The sequence below is a fragment of the Mus musculus genome, chromosome 2, assembly GCF_000001635.26.
Source record: "Mus musculus strain C57BL/6J chromosome 2, GRCm38.p6 C57BL/6J".
Lineage (NCBI taxonomy): Eukaryota > Metazoa > Chordata > Mammalia > Rodentia > Muridae > Mus > Mus musculus.
Window position 1 is genome coordinate 93,141,585 of NC_000068.7, and position 17,154 is coordinate 93,158,738.

General features: G+C 48.3%; 2 long non-coding RNA genes across 2 annotated transcripts; both read left to right on the forward strand.

Moving 5' to 3' along the window:
• The first annotated feature begins 2,609 nt into the window (after positions 1 to 2,609).
• On the forward strand, positions 2,610 to 11,308 carry Gm32627. Its single transcript, XR_374796.2, has 3 exons — positions 2,610 to 3,667; positions 10,786 to 10,826; positions 11,236 to 11,308. It is a non-coding gene; the product is annotated as a predicted gene, 32627 (long non-coding RNA).
• 1700055L01Rik lies at positions 4,644 to 7,665 on the forward strand. Its single transcript, XR_866559.1, has 2 exons — positions 4,644 to 7,027; positions 7,444 to 7,665. It is a non-coding gene; the product is annotated as an RIKEN cDNA 1700055L01 gene (long non-coding RNA).
• Positions 11,309 to 17,154: the final 5,846 nt, after the last annotated feature.

Consider the following 17,154-nt stretch of genomic DNA (forward strand, 5'->3'; position numbering starts at 1 on the left):
AACCATCTGTTAGATATACACACACATGCATAGTATACACATTCAATACAAACATATTTACATAGGATATATGCATATGCATACAATATATAGTGTGAATATATACATATATGCAAACATAACGTACACATGTATAAATATAATATATACATATGCAATGTAAACTATATACCTATATAAAATTCTTGCATTTGTACCTCAAACTATAATCTGAGACCTGGAGTGACTGAGGCCAGTGGATTTCAAACAAACTTCAGCTACACAGGGAGACACTGTGTCAAACACCCACACTGCCCTGCAGCTCAGTCACGGAGGGCCTCTATAGTATCCACAAAGGCCTTGGGTTAGAGTCCCTCACTGCTGTGAAATAACACAAAACTTGAGCATTAGCAGAGCCTTCATGGACCTCATATATAACATGTCTGACGTCATAGAACCATCACAGTCACACACAGGAGGAAGCAGAGGCACCAAGAGTGGCTATAAAATGCTCAATGTCACAGCCTGGTGCACCCAAGGGCAAGATTTGGGCCTGGTGTGCTCCTCTACTCTGTCAAGTGCTCAGAACTTAGCTTCTGTTATAAACAGCCCCACAATTAAAAGAATCAGCCCTGTGCCCTAAAGGAACTGCAACTCTGAGTCTGGAGAAAGTGGTAGAACCAGGGCCTGAACTTGGCTCTGGCCTCTCCAGCTTCCAGTTTGCTCTGCTGAAGGGCAGATATAACCCAGGCCAGCCCCTCATGTAGCCAGGCAAGCTTGGCCTCACCTTGTCCTTCTCCTCCTCTCCCTTGCCTGAGACTCCCCTCCAGGAGTCTACATACACTCTGAAAGGAGAGATGACTTTCAAAGTAATGAGGCTGGAGGCTTAGTAATGAACAGAATCCCGAAGCTCCTGCTCTGGCGGGGAGAGGCAGGCAATGAACAGTAACGAGTGCCAACCTGAGAACTGAGCTATTCCCACCATGTGAAGGAAAGGAAGACAGTGGCGAAGAGGACACTGGTGGCTTCCACGATGTGACTGAAGGGAGGCTTGCAGGATGTGTGCCTGGGTGAGTTCTGGGGGCCGTACTGCAGAGCTACATGTGCTTGAGAAAGGCGTGAAACAATGTGGAGGGCCAGCGAGGTGACATTTTGGTCTGCTGGCTGCACGTGTTGTTTCTACACAAACGGTCCAGGCCAAACACACTTGAGATCTCTGAGACAATAAGGGGAAAAGGAAGACGCTAGATCTGGCCAGGCCAGAATTAGGTCACAGTCCAGGGAGAGCCAGGGTCAGGTTTCCTGTGAAAGGAGCAGAGTTGTCCTTGGCTAGTGGCCTTGAGCTCTTCTGGCTGAGGCAGCTACAGGGACTTTCTATACACACCAAGCACAGAGATCTCATTCTAGCCACAGAGGCTCCATTGTAGTCCAGATGCTCCTCACCGCTAGTGTTCTCTGCTTCATTAAATCCCTGCAGTAATTTGGAGCTAGAAAGCATTGGTTTTATTTTCTAGTTAAGAAAACTGACACTAAACTCATTGCTGGGAACTGGCGGACAAGGAGCTTGAATCTTGATCTGTGCAGAACTCAGATGCCTTCCCTATTGTGGTGCTAAAAAAAAGCTGAGAGTAGTCAGTGTAGTTACATAGGTTAAAACATAAGAGTAGAACAGGGGAGCCTAGGGTACCAGTTGTATGTGTGTGTATATATGTACGTATAGATGGATGGATGGATGGATGGATGGATGGATGGATGGATGGATGTGTATGTGAGTGGGTGGATGGGTGAGTGGGTGGATGGGTGAATGCACAGATAGATGTGTAAGTGAAGAGATGTGAAGGGATGCATAAGTGGGTGAGTACATAGATAGAGGAAATGATGGGACAGATGAATAAGTGAATGAATGGGTGGGTGGATAGACAGTGGGTGGGTGAACTGATAGATTGATGGATAGATGGTGTGCAAATGATGGTACATAGATGGTTGAGCAGAGGGGTGTTGAGTGGAGATACATGGATGGAGAGATAGACAATAAATAGATGTGTAGGTGAGTAAACAGATGGGTGGATGGGTTGGTAGATGAATACATGGGTGGGCAGAGGAATTGGTTGGGTAGATAGGAATGGATGGGTAGATGAATTGGCTGTTCGGTGGGTTGATGGAGGGGTAAAGGAAGGTAGGTGAATGGTGGACGAATGAACTGATGGGTAGATAAATGAATGGGTGACTGGATGGGTGGGAGTATGGATGAATGAACAGATGCACAGATGGGTAGGCAGGCTTTTACAAACCGACAGTTTTCTCTAACATAGGCACTTGTGTTTTCAATGGAGCTTCCTGGCCTTCTGACCTCACAGTCTCTGTGCAGAAAGGCTGAAGTTTGGACATCACTTGCTGAGTGGCAACAACCTCTCTTCAGATGCTGCCTGGTGTGGATGACAAGGGTCATGGCAGGAGAGGAAATGCTCTGGACAGCACCAAGGGAGAACACAGGCCGGGGCATTTGATGCTCTGGCCACACCCAAACCCTCATTCTCTACAGCAGAACCAGCCGTAGCTACAAAGCCAAGGAAGGCTGTGGACAGAGGTTGCTCTGGAACATTCTGTCTTCACATTTAGGAGCAGCCATTTTGAGGAGAGGAGGTAGGGAAGTGGGGTCTTAGCCAGGCCCCACATACTCCTACATCATTTGGCTGTCTGTAGTGCAGGCGAGGGGCCCAGGGTAGAGTGGCCTTTGCTCCCTGAGAGTGGCAGGTAGTGAGCTGGGCCCTATCTGCAGCTTTGATGGATTGTTTTCTCAGCCCAGGTGGCTGCAGAGAGGAGCAGGTGACTCAAGCACCGGTGACGCTTACTAGAGTCCAGGTAGCTGACAGAAGTGGCCAGCCTCAGCTCTTGGTGGTGACCTTCTTTAGGCTCCCCCAAGAAGGTGGAACCAGACCAAGCAACATATCCATGTGGTCCTCCTGGGGGAAGCAGAGCCTCCATCCGTGTGAGGATTGCCTGTGGCTCCTGTTTGGGAGCTATTGAAAAAAAAAAAAACCAACATTCTTGGCAAGCCAGGAAAACACCCAATGGGCCCTTGTCTCCAGACTCCCAGCTCCGGTTCATGCACAGTATGGCATCTTGTGACTTGTACTTTCAACAGAAAGGTAGCAAGACCCAGGGCAAGTCCAGCGCTGCTGTTCACTGACCTTGTAATCAAAGCATCTATATTCTCCACAGACTCATCCCTGCACATCTATCCTGGCTGGACCCATTCACTTAGGAGAGAGCCCCTTAGCTGTCCTCAGTCTATCCCACAGCATGCCCCAGCAGCTCCCTCCCTGCCTCTCTTCCCTTCCATGCATGCTCACTGCGCTTCCCTCTGAGAAACCTCCCTCCTCTTCATGGTGTGTTTTTAAGGAAATACCAAGTGTTGGAACAAATAAACTCCAAACACTCTTGGTTGAAGATAGCAGGTTTATTGATTGTTCTCACAGCAGTCGAGAAGCAGGTGGTTACACCCTGCAGGTGGCCGGTCTCCTTACATGCTGGGGTGAAGAGAGGGACACTCTTCCAACCTATCGCTGCCATTCCTGGCTTCATCTGACTCCAGATGGGGAGGAGGAGAAGACACACATGCTTCTTAAAAGCCCATCTAGATCGGACATTCAACCTCCCCACAAGATTCCGCCATTGACCCACAACGGTAAGGGGAGGGTGGGTTATGGTAGAGACCTTTTCCTGTGACAACTCCCAGCCATAGATAGACAGGGAGTCTGGATTCCTGGATTTGGTGGAGCATTCACCACCCCCAACACATCTGGCTAGCTTTACTTTATTGTTCAAATGACAAGCTCACATTGCCTCTTCCAGGAAGCCTGCCTTGAGCCTCCAGGCACAGTGGCCAGATGTCCCTGTCCTATGTACTCAGCATCCCATCCTTCTTGGTGTCATTCTGTCCTGTAACAGCCTGGATACTGACACTTTGGGGAGTGAGATATAACAGAAGTACCTGGAGGTGGAATTCTGTGTTTACCTGAGTACCCATGGCATAATTACATTATATGGAATAATAAGCTGTCAGATGGGTGAGTGGATAGATAGGTGTGAAGGAAGGTAGAGGGATGGATGGATGGACAGATAGTGTGTGAGTGGGTAGATGAATTAATGAAGTAGGTCAGTGGATGAGTGGATGGATGGATGGATGGATGGATGGATGGATGGATGGATGGATGGATGGATGGGGTGGGTGTGTAGGTAGATAAATGGATGGGTAGGTGGTTGGACTGGTAAATAAATAGATAATAAATAGTTTAATGGGTAGATAGATCCATGGACAGGCAGTTAGATAAATGGAGAAAGGATTTTTTTCATGTAAGGTGTTAATCCCATGCCTGCAGACTCTCTAAGCTGTTTTGTGGCTCTGAAAGCTTTAGAGAACTGGAAGATTCTGCTAGGAAACTCCAAGAGGTTTCTGTGGAAACTTTGAAGAAGCTCCACTGCTGTGATCCAGTGTCATAAACAGAGCCTGCCTGTTAGCATTCTGTCTAAGCTCTGTCCCACAGTGTCCTGGCAACAGCCAGTTATGCCTGACTCACTATTAAAGGGGCTGCTTGCCCCCTCCTCTCTCTCTTGCTCCTCTCTTGCTCTCCCTTGCTCTTGCTCTTGCCTTCCTGCCCCTGCTCTGTCCTCTCATCCCTTCCCCCCTCTCTCTCCACATGCTCATGGCAGGCCTCTACTCCTCTAGTCCCCTACTTCTATAGTCTGCCTTTGTCTGCCTCTACTACCCTCTTGACTCCCCTCGCCAAGCCCTGAATAAACTCTATTCTATACTATACCATCGCATGGCTGGTCCCTCAGGGGAAAGGGATATGGTGGCATGGGCCCGCCAATGCACTCCCTTCCCCCACTCCTCACCACAAATCCATAAAACCTATTCCTTCTCTCTTTATCATTTTACAAACACATCACTGCCTCCCTCCTGCTTCATTGATTCTGGCAGCCTAATGAGATGGGTGAATTTTAACCCCAAGGGCTAACTAAGTCTTCAGTGTTCCTGAGACTGGCAGCAGCCCTCACAAGCCTTAGAACATTTCTTCCTTGCTTTTCTGGGAGTGAGCTCTGGGCCTCACTGAGCTTCTCTTCCTCCCTTAGCCTCATGGATAACTTCTGATTCCTCTCATTTGACGGGATCAGACCAATCTAATCCCAGACTCACTATAGGGAAGAACCAGCAACCTGCAGTCCCTGCCCATAGCTCTATTCCATAGCCCTGCCTGCCAGGCTAACCCTTGCAGGAGGAAGGAGGCAGGGCCTCCCCTGAGGGATGAGATCATTCTGGACAGCCACCTAGACAACATGGCTCAGACAGCAACTGGGAGGAAAGGCTGAAGTGGAAAGCAGAGAGCTCAGAAGTTTCTTCTCCTGCCCCCAAAGAGGACATGCCTAGAAGGTCCTGGGATGTGCACACTGATTAAGCATTACAATGGTGGCCTCCATGTGATGATGGAGCCCAGCACCAGCCAGAAGACAGCAAGGGCCTAGGGACTGTGTTTGGGACAGAGCTTGGTCTATAGATGCACCTCTATCCTAAGGAGCCAGTGCGCTTATTTCCCTAGAATATTTCTGGAAGGCTTGTTCTCTGCGTTTCAGCTGTGCTGGAGGAAGAAGCCATGTTTAGCCAGCTCAGAGTGTCCATGGGGACACCTGTCAGCTCTTGGAATCCAAAAGAACTGTTCTAAATACAGCAGGAACCCTAGCAGAAGCTACGGTGTATGAAACAGGTAGGGTGACTTGGGTGTTCTTAGCACCTTTAATTCTCTCAATCATTCACGATGTAAGGGCTGTTGCTCTCCTCATTTTACAGATGAGGAAACTAAGGAGGAAAGAGTTAACATATTGCCCAGTTATATGCAATAACTGTCCCATCGCCCTCAAGATCACATTCTAGGTAATAAAATACACAAATCTTAAAGCTCAGGCTTGGGACTTTACACCGATGGACATGCTGGTGTGAGGACCACTCCAATCAAGAAGTAGGACATTTCCCATCACTCCGTTCAGCCTCGCAATCAGTCCCCCACCAGGAAAAGTTGCCATTGCTCTGTGTTGTCTGTCCCAAGCCTGGCATGGGTGGAGCTGCACAGCCGATCTGTATCACTTGGCCCATCCCCTCCCTCCCTCATGGTGTTGTTAAGACCTGAGCTCAGGGGCTGTGGAAGTGGCTCGGTGGAGAAAGCACTTGCTGAACAGCATGAAGGTCTGAGTTCTGATGCCCAGCACTCATGTTAAAAGTCGGGCATGGCCTTCTGAACACGTCTAACCCTACCACTGTGAAGAAGAGACACAGTTAGAACGCTGGGGCTTCCTGGCTGCAAGCCTAGCTCCAGGGTCAGTGAGAGACTCAAGGGGGAAAGATAGAAAATGATAGAATAGGACACTGTTTCCTTTGGCCTCCATTCAAGGGTACTCACACATACAGGGGCGCACTCCCCCTTTCCCTGCATGCACGCGTGCGCACATGAGCACATGCACACGCACACATCTTTGACATGCAAAGTGACATTGACGTCTAATGCTGATGTTTGTTAAGTCTTCAATAAGCAGACTGCTATCCATATAACCACATAGATTAGGCACAGAGTAAGGGATTAGTGGGGCAGGTTAGATCATCCTAGGGAAAGGAAACAGAATAGTGAGGATGGAGGATGGAAATGGGGGAGGCCTGGCATGGGAAGCTCAAGCAGGGAGAAGGGGAGACGAAGGTAAGAGACAGCTAACACTAAGGGCCGCATGAGGGGTCCTATGGAAAGCTGACAGAGTAGAAGCATCTTAAAAGATACACATCTGAAAGTGATCTAAATGGAAACACCAAATCATGGGGAAACAGAGCCCTAACTGGACTTCTCTCATTACCAAGTCAAGGCTCCAGCTCTCCTGGGCCTCTCTAGTTACCAGTCAAGGCTCCAGTTCTGAGAATGCAATTGTTGGCTAAACCGGTTCCATGGGAACCCCAAAACAACCCAGACGGTTGCCAAGGCTACTGGTTGCTCACCACAAATTCATGGTAAGGCCCCATTGCTAGAGAAAACACCTACATAACTCATTGAATATGGAGAACTTGAGCTGGTTTCTACTTAGAGCCTTTACCCCTACTGACTAGTGTTCGTAGTACGGAGGGATACTCTGTAGGCTACCAAAGGAAAAAGGTAAACATCAACCCAGCTAAAAACTCTTCGATCTACAATGGTGACCTGCCTGCAAGACATGCTAGTGCCATAGGGTCACAAAGCTGATGGGACTAATCAACCAATATTGGATTGAGATACAGTGCATGAGATACAGCCCATCCCTAGCACTGCTCAGGTGGCCAAGAACTTAAGACTAGATGGACCAAGGACTAGGAGAAAACTAAACACTACCTTTCTGCTAAAGGAAGATAGAAATAAAATGACTCCTAAAGGCATTCTGCTACATCCATAGATCAGCATCTCACTCAGCCACTACAGAAGAAGCTTCCTCCTACATCGGATGGGAGCTAATACAGAGACCGGCGTCTGGACAATGCAGAGAGTGAGACACAGCAGAACACTCAGTTCTAAATGAGTTGTCTCCACCAAGTCCCTCCCCTCAAGGCCCAGGGAGCCCAACTGAAGAAGAGTGTAAGAGCCCAGAGTGGATGGAGGACACCAAGGAATCCAGCCTTTCCAAACACAGCAGGACCGATCGCACATGAACTCAGAGACTGTGGCAGCATGCACAGAGCCTTCAGGGGTTCAGGCCTGATGATCCTAATGCTGAGAAGCTGAGAAGCCCCTGGCCCAGAAACTATCTCCAACTGATGACCACTTACAAATGAAATATTAGTTTTCTCCAAGGGAGTCTCACTGATTGTACAAACCACAAATAAAAGGCAGACCCCATGCCCAGCAGTGAATGGACAACATAAAACACACTCAATGGCATTTTGGGATTTGTTCTTTGTCTTATAATGCTTTATTTGGGCCTCCTCCCCTCCTTTCTTTATAGGTCCTTATGGTTTCTGGGCTTGTGTCTTTATGAGATTTCAAATGTATGCGTCTATGGCATAAACAAATATCTATGTGTTTCTTGAGCTTTTTCTTTGGTTCTTTGTCTTCTGTTTATTTGTTTTATACTATTGTAATTTGTTTTTATTTTATATGATTCTTTTTCATCATCCTTATTTTTAGATGTCTATTTGTATACAAAATCCAAATGAAGAGGGTGGGGAAGGAGTGGATTTGGGTGAGTGGGGAAGTGGGAGGATCTGGGATGATATATAATCGAAATATATTGTACTAAGAAAAAAATCTACTTTCAATTTTAAAAAAAAAGCATAAAGAAAAATTTTATGCTGATGTTTCCCAGGGACCCCTGAAATTCCTTCCATCTTTTCTTAACTTCTGAACCAACTAAAAACAAAGACATCACCATTATTAGAGAATGCTGACAATAGGAAACTGGGTTTGCCTCCCTGAGAAAATAAGCTTCCTAAATTCAACGCCAGAATCAAACAAACAGGAGGCCCTGGCTGGAGTGTTGAGCACTGTCCTGTGGAGGCAGCTGGCCCGAGCTGCTGGCAGCTGAGATAAGATCCCAATGGCCTGTACTTGTACTGTGTGACCTGCACTAGTTTGCTGATAGACTGGATGGGGGTAGGGACCAGAAAGAAAAGTAGGGCAGCTCCTGTGTGTGTTACCTGGGTGGGGTGGGGGTGCTAATGCTATCAGTACAGGTGAGAGACAGATGGGACCCAGAGCAGGTGGCATAGGAGGGAAGAAAGCCATCAGGCAACAGGGTAGCCAACAACATTTTTTAATAGGCCTAGCTGGACACAGAGCCTAATGAGATTAAACCCTTGTCCCTTGCTGGTCTCTAAGGTCTGGTTTTGCCGATATGCAGAGACATGTGGCTTCCATTTCCAAGTCACTATGGATCAGATACATCTTCAGGGGCTGGGGACCCTAGTAAGCGTCTGTCTGAATGGTTAATAGTCACATGGGTGCCACTCTTCCTAGGTGCAATTTCCTCTGCCTATCATACTCTCAATTCTGGGAGCATCTGAAGGGCTTATAAGGCACCTAATGGGCCTGGAGACCTGAGAGGCACAGCCCTCGCTGGGTCCTTGAACAGGGGAGCATCAGGTAACAAAGTCCACCTATGCTGCTGCTGCTTCTAAGAGGTGGCAAGGCTGACACCGGCCTCTGACTCCTAGCCAGAACTCTTACTTTCTTTCCATGCCCTGCCCACTTGGAGCACATTCCCCAGCTGCTGACCCCCTCCCGCCTGAAGATGACAGTCCCATGTGACCTGCCGGTGCTCATAAGGTCACACCATGCTCTGTGTATCCCTCCTTGCAATGCCATCCCAAGGTCACCCCCTGGGAGCTTTGCCTAAGACTATACAGATTGTTTGGGGGGAAAATATTATTCTCTCACAGCTGGGAACCAGCAGGTGTCAGAAGATCGGTGTGGGTGGAGAGAGGAGGAGACTTCCTATCCTGTGAAGAGCTCAGTCCTGAAGAGGGGGCCCACCCCAGGTATTGAATGATCCAAGGAAAATATCACACGAGGGCAGAGGCTCATACAAACAAGTCTGGGCAGCTGCTGGCTACCAAGTCCTGGCATTGGCAAGTCTGACCTTGATAAGGAGGCTGGCCTTCTCAGTCATGATCAGAAGGCCACCGCAAAACCATCCAGAAGTGAGCTGAGGGCAGAGAAACTTGGTCCAAGTTCAATACTCAAAGGCTCCGCCTTCCTCTTGCTCAGTTTCCACAGCCATTTATCTGTAGCCAGGGTCCATCAGCCAGTATCTAAAGATGCAAATTGGCTGTCCCTTGTTCTGCAGCCGTTAAGAAACTTGCCTGTTTAGAACCATTTTTAGGAACTAAAATAGTCCTCTATTCAATGCTGTTGTTGACAGCAGACACTGTCACAGGCCACTAAAGCCCTGGCTCCATTCACTTCTGATTTTTCCTGTGTTAGGACCTGCACCTCAGAAAGAGCCAGGGAGGGAGGGTATTTGGCTCCTGTGGAAGGCAGAGAACCCCTAAAAAACAGAGACCACAGGGTACTGAGCTGATGCCCCACAGTACTCAGCAGAAAGGACACACCACCATGCTTATTGATAAGTCCTTGAGTCACAGGCACAGGGGTTCCCAATGCAACCCATTCTGCTCCTACTGTCCCTTCATAGCATGCCTGATGCCCAGCAGGGAAGGACACCTTGCCTGCCGCTGTTCCATTATCTTTCTTGCCCACATTTCCCTAGCTACTCTCCAGCAATTTCTCTTCCACATGCCCTTTACAGCCCCTCTGCTACCTTTCCTGGAATAAGATTGATTCTGGTTGCTAATTTATATTAAGATATTCAGGTCTTTCCACTGGGGACTTCCTTTCTAGAAACTCAAATTTGTCTCCATCTTACTCAGATATTTATCCCTCACAGCAAACCCTGTAGTAAAGGGTTAAAGACTCCTCCTTGTGACACTCAGGACTCTATTCTACAAATTTCATAAGCAGTTCTCTGATCCTGGTTTCTCTTAAGAGGAGATCCTCCTTTGAATAGCAGTTTGAAATTAAGGACCGTGAGCAGTATCGCAGAGAACTCATTTTCCCCAATTCTGACTCCGTCATTTCGGCAACCTTCCCCGTAAGGGCTGCTTGGACTCACTCCTGGATGCTCACGGCCAGGGCATTTGTTCAGATTTTTCAATGTGGAAAATCATCCCGTCAGCAAATTCTTAGCATGTTTCCTTCCTTTTCACTGTTGATAATTTTGACTTGTGTTTTCTTGTTCTTGTAGCCACCTGGAGCTGCTCTGTGGTGTGCCAAAGCCTTATCATGGTAAGATAGAGGCCCCAGGCTGCTGCGTGGGTCATGGCATTTCCTCTTTGGAGGAGCATTTCACAAGCCAAATCTCAGTTTGTCTTTGCATGCATGGTGATTCCCTTAACCAATAGGGTTAAACCAGCCAATTTGTGCTGGGGGGTTGGGCATGTGGTCAGTGGGTATGCACTAAGCTGGTTCCATTCAGCATCATGAATATGTTGTGGCTGCACATTCTTGTAATCCGGGACAGGTAGATCATAAATTCAAGGTCCTTCTCAGCTACGTAATGCATCTGAGACCAGCCTGGGCTACGTGAGACCTTCTCTCAAAACACAAAACAAAAGATATCAAAATAAAAACTCTGCTGAACCCTTCAGATGCACCAGGTGCTGTGACACCTGCCTTTGTCCCCTCATTGTCACAGCCCAGCATGAGCCTGGAAAACACAAGTGACACCCATCACCACGGTAAGCAGAGAAACCCCGAGGCCAGCAGCATGGGAAAGATCATCCTCACTTTACAGGTGAGCTCACAGCATGGATGGGGCAGAGACCTGCACGAAGGGTGTGTTGGGGCTGACGGGAGCCCGCTCTGCATTTCAGCCTGCAAACCCAGCTCCCTGATTCCTAAGGGCCAGCTGGCATCTGGGCAGTGCCAGAGTCCCTGCTGGCACCTGTCCTAATTGGCTAAGGCCTGAAGACAAGGCTGGCTTTCCTCGATAGCCAGCCAAGAAATAAAACATGGTCATTGGTGGAGATTCCATGGAAGTCAGAGCCAGGCAGAAAACCTCGACCCCACGGGTACCACCTGATCTTAGGGTTCACTGATGCTGAGTATTGCTTTTCTACCTGGCAGACTCCACTCCCAGAACTGTGGCTGTAGGATCTGACCTAATTCTGTGTTACATGGCTTCAGGCCCAGCCTAGAACCAAGGCCATTGCCAGGCCTTGTAAAGAGAGACTGAGAGTGGCCTTTGGCAACGGGGCCATATTCACCTGAAGATGCCCACTGGTCCATAGTGGCTCAAATGTGGCATTGCAGGGGTATAAACTTCCATGGTTCTCACTTGTCATAAAAACCAGTCCTAAAATGGGGAGTACTGGCTTACAGCTAATGATTCTAGGATGTCAAAACCCAAGGCAGAAGGAGCGCCACCAGTTTAAGGCTAGCCTGGGCTACATAGTGAGTTCCAGACTAGGCTACAAAGTGAGTTTGTTTTGTTTGAAGCAAAACAAACGAAACTCAACACACACACATATAATAGAAAAGAAGGGGAATAAAAATAAATAAACAAATAAAACAAAACAAAAGCCCCCAAAAGGAAACCCCAAGGCTTCCCATGTTGGGCCACCTCATCCTGGCCAAGCGCATTCAAGGCCATCTTCTCCACTCGGTTCCTCTGAACACTAGCTCATCCTGATCCTTACACTTGGAATACTCCACCGTCACCCCAGCCCCACCTCAATCCTTCCACATCCAAATCCCAAATCTTCCCATGTCCCCAGCCAGTTTCATTCACTCCTCCCCATAAAAGATATTTCACTTCCCTTGTGTCAAGTCACACAGACAGGGTATTCAGCTGGGACACTGGTGGACCTCTCTGATCCTTGGCTTCCCTATTGGCAGAATGGAGAAGGCCCAGTGATGAGATCTTGGCAGCCACAGGCATTTGCTGGTTGCCAATTACTGTCTGAAATGGTTTTCAAACTCTGCCTCCACTGGGCTCTCTTCTGGTGTCTGGATGGGACTGAGAGCCCAGAAGAAGGCTCCTGGGAGACACTGTGGAAGGGAGTAGTGTGGTTTTGGTTAACAGGAGATATGGTTACCAAGACCCTAGGCTTTGGATCGGCTCCTCTCCGTACCTCCCTGTCAGACTCACGCTACTTCCTTGCTATCTTCCCACTGTCCTCTGAGCAGCCTTGGAGAGGTTCACTGTGAAGAACAGGCTCCTGGAAGATTGCTCATGACCAGCCTTACATCACTCCTCTCCAGCCTGCAGGGACTGCTCACCAAGGCAGATAATGCACCTGGTGTGGTGGCTGGCAGGAGCGATGGTGCTGATGGTGGTGATGGAGCCTAGGAGACCTCCAGGCTCAGGAGGCTGGTGGTTATTGCTATTCCTGCAGGATGCTCTGCTTTATAACCCCATTTAATGGTTACTACTCCCTCTGTCAAGTTACCACTGCCCTCTTCATTTGTGGGGCTCAGAGAAGTGGAGCACCTGCCCAAGGTCACACAGCCAGGACACCAAGTAGCATCTGCAGCCTTTTCTTTTTCTTGGGCCCCCTGCTGTTTAGAGTAGGAAAGGTTACTCCCTGACTTTGTGGTTTGTTGTAGCAGGGCAGGAAGCTGGCTCCTTTCTTCCTTTTTTGCCTCTTCTGGACCTTCCTTTCCCAGCAAGCCAGACAGCCAATATGTGCCAGTTAAGGAGGTAAATAAGCCATAGAAAGGCAGTAAAATGGGTTTGGGGGTGTGGCTCAGTTGTTAGAATGTTTGCTTTGGGTGTAAAAAGTTCTGGGTGTGGGTTATTGGTCAAGGAGGCCCCAGAACTTAATCTGAAAACTAGTAGCATTTGATCAGAAGGAAGGAAGGAAGTTGTACCTACTGGGTGCAGCTGTGAAAAGGCGAGGGTGCCTACACAGGCTGGGATTAGAATCCTGGGGTCACTGCTAACCTCTGTACAAACTTGACAGCCCTTCATACTATGAGTCTTGATTGATTGTCCCCAATCCAATACTATAAGGAAACTTCCTTCCAGCATGACATGAAGCTGTCATGAGCTGAAGTGAGCAAAGTCACATACAGCACAGAGCCTGGCCCGGTCAGCAGTGCTCGGCCCTGACATGACACCTCTCGGTGAGTGTGGACAAGGAAAGGGAAGGCTGAGGTGAGAATGATGGGAGCCAGTCTTCCTTAAGAACCCTCTACGAGGACTGGCCTCGGTCGGGTCCATGATGAAAGCTCCTCTGGGTCCCTGAGAGTGATTTTACCTCAGCTGCAGGAGATTCTCACCCTGGAGCCCAGGGACTCTCAGACCAACTAAGTAAGCAGAGCCTTGGTGTCCCTTACAGCGCTCCAGTGACTCTAATGTTCATCTGAGGCCAAAGAGCATAGTCTGAGAGACACACTGGAGCTGCTACAAGGGTCTTCACGCAGCAGGTGATTAGGGGTCTGAGAGTGGAGAAGACTCAATAAATACCAACAATGAGAAAGGAGCCTTAGGTCCTAAGGAGGGTGTTGAGAAGAGTCTTAGACAGAGGAGAGGTGAAGAGAAGTGAGAGGATGGGGAGAGAGGTGAGGAAAGGTGAGGAGAGGGGAGGGGAGGAGAGGGGAGGGAGGTGGAATGAGTTGAAGTAGAATATGACAGTGTGGTGAAGTGGAGGGGAAGGAGGAAGTGAGGTGGAGGGGAGAGGACCTGAGGCTGAGGTGAAGTGAGAGGAAGTGTAGTGAGGGGATCTGGAGATGAGGTAAGGTGGAGATGAGGGGAGAGGGTGTGGAGGTGAGGTAGGAATGAGATGTAGCAAGGTGAGTAAAAGTGAGGCAGAGGGCAGGTGAGAGGGTGTTGGAGGTAGGATGAGGAGAGGTGGAAGTGAAGCAGAGGCAGTGGCAGCAATGTGAGAGGAGATAATGGTAAGAAGAAGTGTGGCAGAGATGGGGGAGACAGCAACACTTAGGAAGCGGTGTTATAGGGAACTTTCCGGGGAGAAGGCTTCTCCAGCATGGTGGGTACATGGACACTGGGTGCTAAGGATGCTTGTAAGTGAACACCCTGTGAAACCTCCTGTCCTGGGCTGCTTTAGTCTGAGGAGGAGGATGGTATGAGGCTTAGCTTTGTTTGTTTGTTTGTTTAATTGTTGACTTGACACAACCTGGAATCAACTAGGACGATTGTAACAATGTAGGATTGTCTACACTGGGTTGGCCTATGGGCACGTTTGGCCTATGGGCATGTCTGTGTGTGGAGGATTGTCTTAACTAACTTAACCCAGCCTACCCAGGGAGGTGCCATTCCCTGGGTGCTGCTGGAGTGGAGAAATCCAGCCAATTAGAAACCAAGCAAAAAGCACAGGCATGTTTATGTCTCTGGGCTCCTGACTGTGGTGTGCCGTGCTGTCTCGAGCTCCTTCTGCTGTGGCTTCCCCACCATACTGGACTGTAACCTGGAATTCTGAGCAAACGTAAATTCTTTCTCCCCCAGGTTGCTTGTTGTCAAGTCTTTTAATCACAGAAATGAAACTTGGACAGATGAGAAAGAAGTCTCCATCCTTGCCAGTTCTTAAGCACTGAGTGGCTCAGGAAACACCGTGTTAGAGCTGGCTAATCCTCTGGTGATTAGGAGTGAGGACTATGGTGGCATCGCTCATGCCAGGCATTTCCCATCCGGGTTGAGGAAGCAGCTGTGGTAGGAGGTTGCGGTAGGATACTCGTGTTCCCTAGAATGAGTATGTTCACCCCAATCCCAAGTGTGATGATATTTAGAAGTGGGGCCTTTGAAAGGTGCTATAGTTTCAGTCTGAAATGTCTGCCAAAGCTTCAGTTAGAAAAGGCTTGGTCCCCAGCCTATGACATCACACATGTAGCCTTGTTACCAGAAGTTAAGTCAATGGAAGCATGCCCTTAAAGGGAATATTTGGCCACTGGCTTCTTCCTCTCTCTGTGTTTTCTGGTTGTCATGAAGTAAGAAGTTTCCTCCAACCGGAATGAGCTGCCTTATGACAGGCCCCAAAGGAGAGGCCAGTCAGCCTCAGACTAAACTGTCAGACCTTGATGACCAAGCAAGCAAGCAAGCAAGGCTCTCTTTCTCACTCCCAATATCTTTTTAAATTTTTATTTGTATTAGATTTATTTCTTTTATGTACACCATGTATGTGGAGCCCCCATGGAGGTTAGAAGAGGCTGTTAGTTGGGTGACCAGAAAATGGTTGTGAGCCACCATGTGGATGCTGGGAACTGAACTAGGGTCCTCTGAAAGAACCACAGATGCTCTTAACCACTGGACCATCTCTCCCGGCCCCCAGCCTTTCCTTTGTGTATGTTGATTTATCTCAGGCATTTTGTTATAGCATGGTAACAGAAAATGGAGTCAGTACTGTAACATCGGTGAGAGCGGCAGTAGAGAGAAGACTGTGAACCCTGGAGACATTGATGAGTGATTCTGATGAGGATCCCGATGACTGGAATGTTGACACTCAAGGTCACACTCGGGACAGGAGGGGAACAAGGATTTAATTGAGAATAGAAACAGAAGCCGTTCCTGTTAATAATTGGACAAGAATTTATGTGTTGTGTGCATGCCCTGAGACTAGGGAAAGGCTGAGTTTAAAGGTGATGAGATAGTTGATCAGGTAGAGCATGTTGCAGGCATCCCGGCATTCAGACTCTGATGTAAGCATTGCTGACTGCCTTTGAAGTTCTACAGTGGGAACTGGGAGCAAAGGCCAGAGTAGAAAGGTCTGAAAGGCATGCGGTTTGACCAGAAAAGGAACGTTTCAAGCACTGCTGAGAAGGGCGTGTTTACTAAGAAGATGAGTGCTGGACACGAGGAAAGATGATTTGAGAGCATCTCAGGAATCAATCAGCAAGACCTCACTCATCCCAGGCTCACGGGTATAAAAGTGTAAGCTTCATTCAGACAATACGCTGGGTGTGGGGGAGATGGTTGAGCGTGTGAAAACGCGTAAAAGCGTGTAAGCTTAAGAATCAGCAGTAAAGGTGCTAGAGAGATGGCTCAGCGGTTAAGAGCACTGACTGCTCTTCCAGAGGTCCTGAGTTCAAATCCCAGCAATCACATGGTGGCTCACAACCATCTGTAACAAGACCTGATTCCCTCTTCTGGTGTCTGAAGACAGCTACAGTGTACTTACATATAATAAATAAAATAAATCTTTGAGAAAGAGAGAGGGGAAAAAAAGAATCAGCAGTAAGCCAGGCAGCTATGTGGTATAGTCCACTGCTGTGCAGCAGGCGGCAAAAGAATTTGTGTCTGTTCTGTGTGTGAGCGAGCAGTGCACCAGGCTCCAGCCACGCAATACCTGGGCAGAGGTGTAGCGACTGCTTGCTGAAATGAGATCCTGTGACAGTATCTCTTGGAGAATCTGCCCCTAAGGCTCTACCTCCTCATCCACCTCAGAAGAGAAGATAAATCTTCTCTGATTTATCTCTGGTACCCCCCTTAAATGATGTCTGGTACACTCAGGTAACCATACTTACTATGTAGCAGACAATTACCACATGCTGGTCATTTCTTGGACGTATTTTAATTTTTATAATTCCATCCTGGATAACTTCCCACTTTACAGAGAAAGGAAACTGAGGCTTGAGAGGAACCCAGTAAGCCAATAGG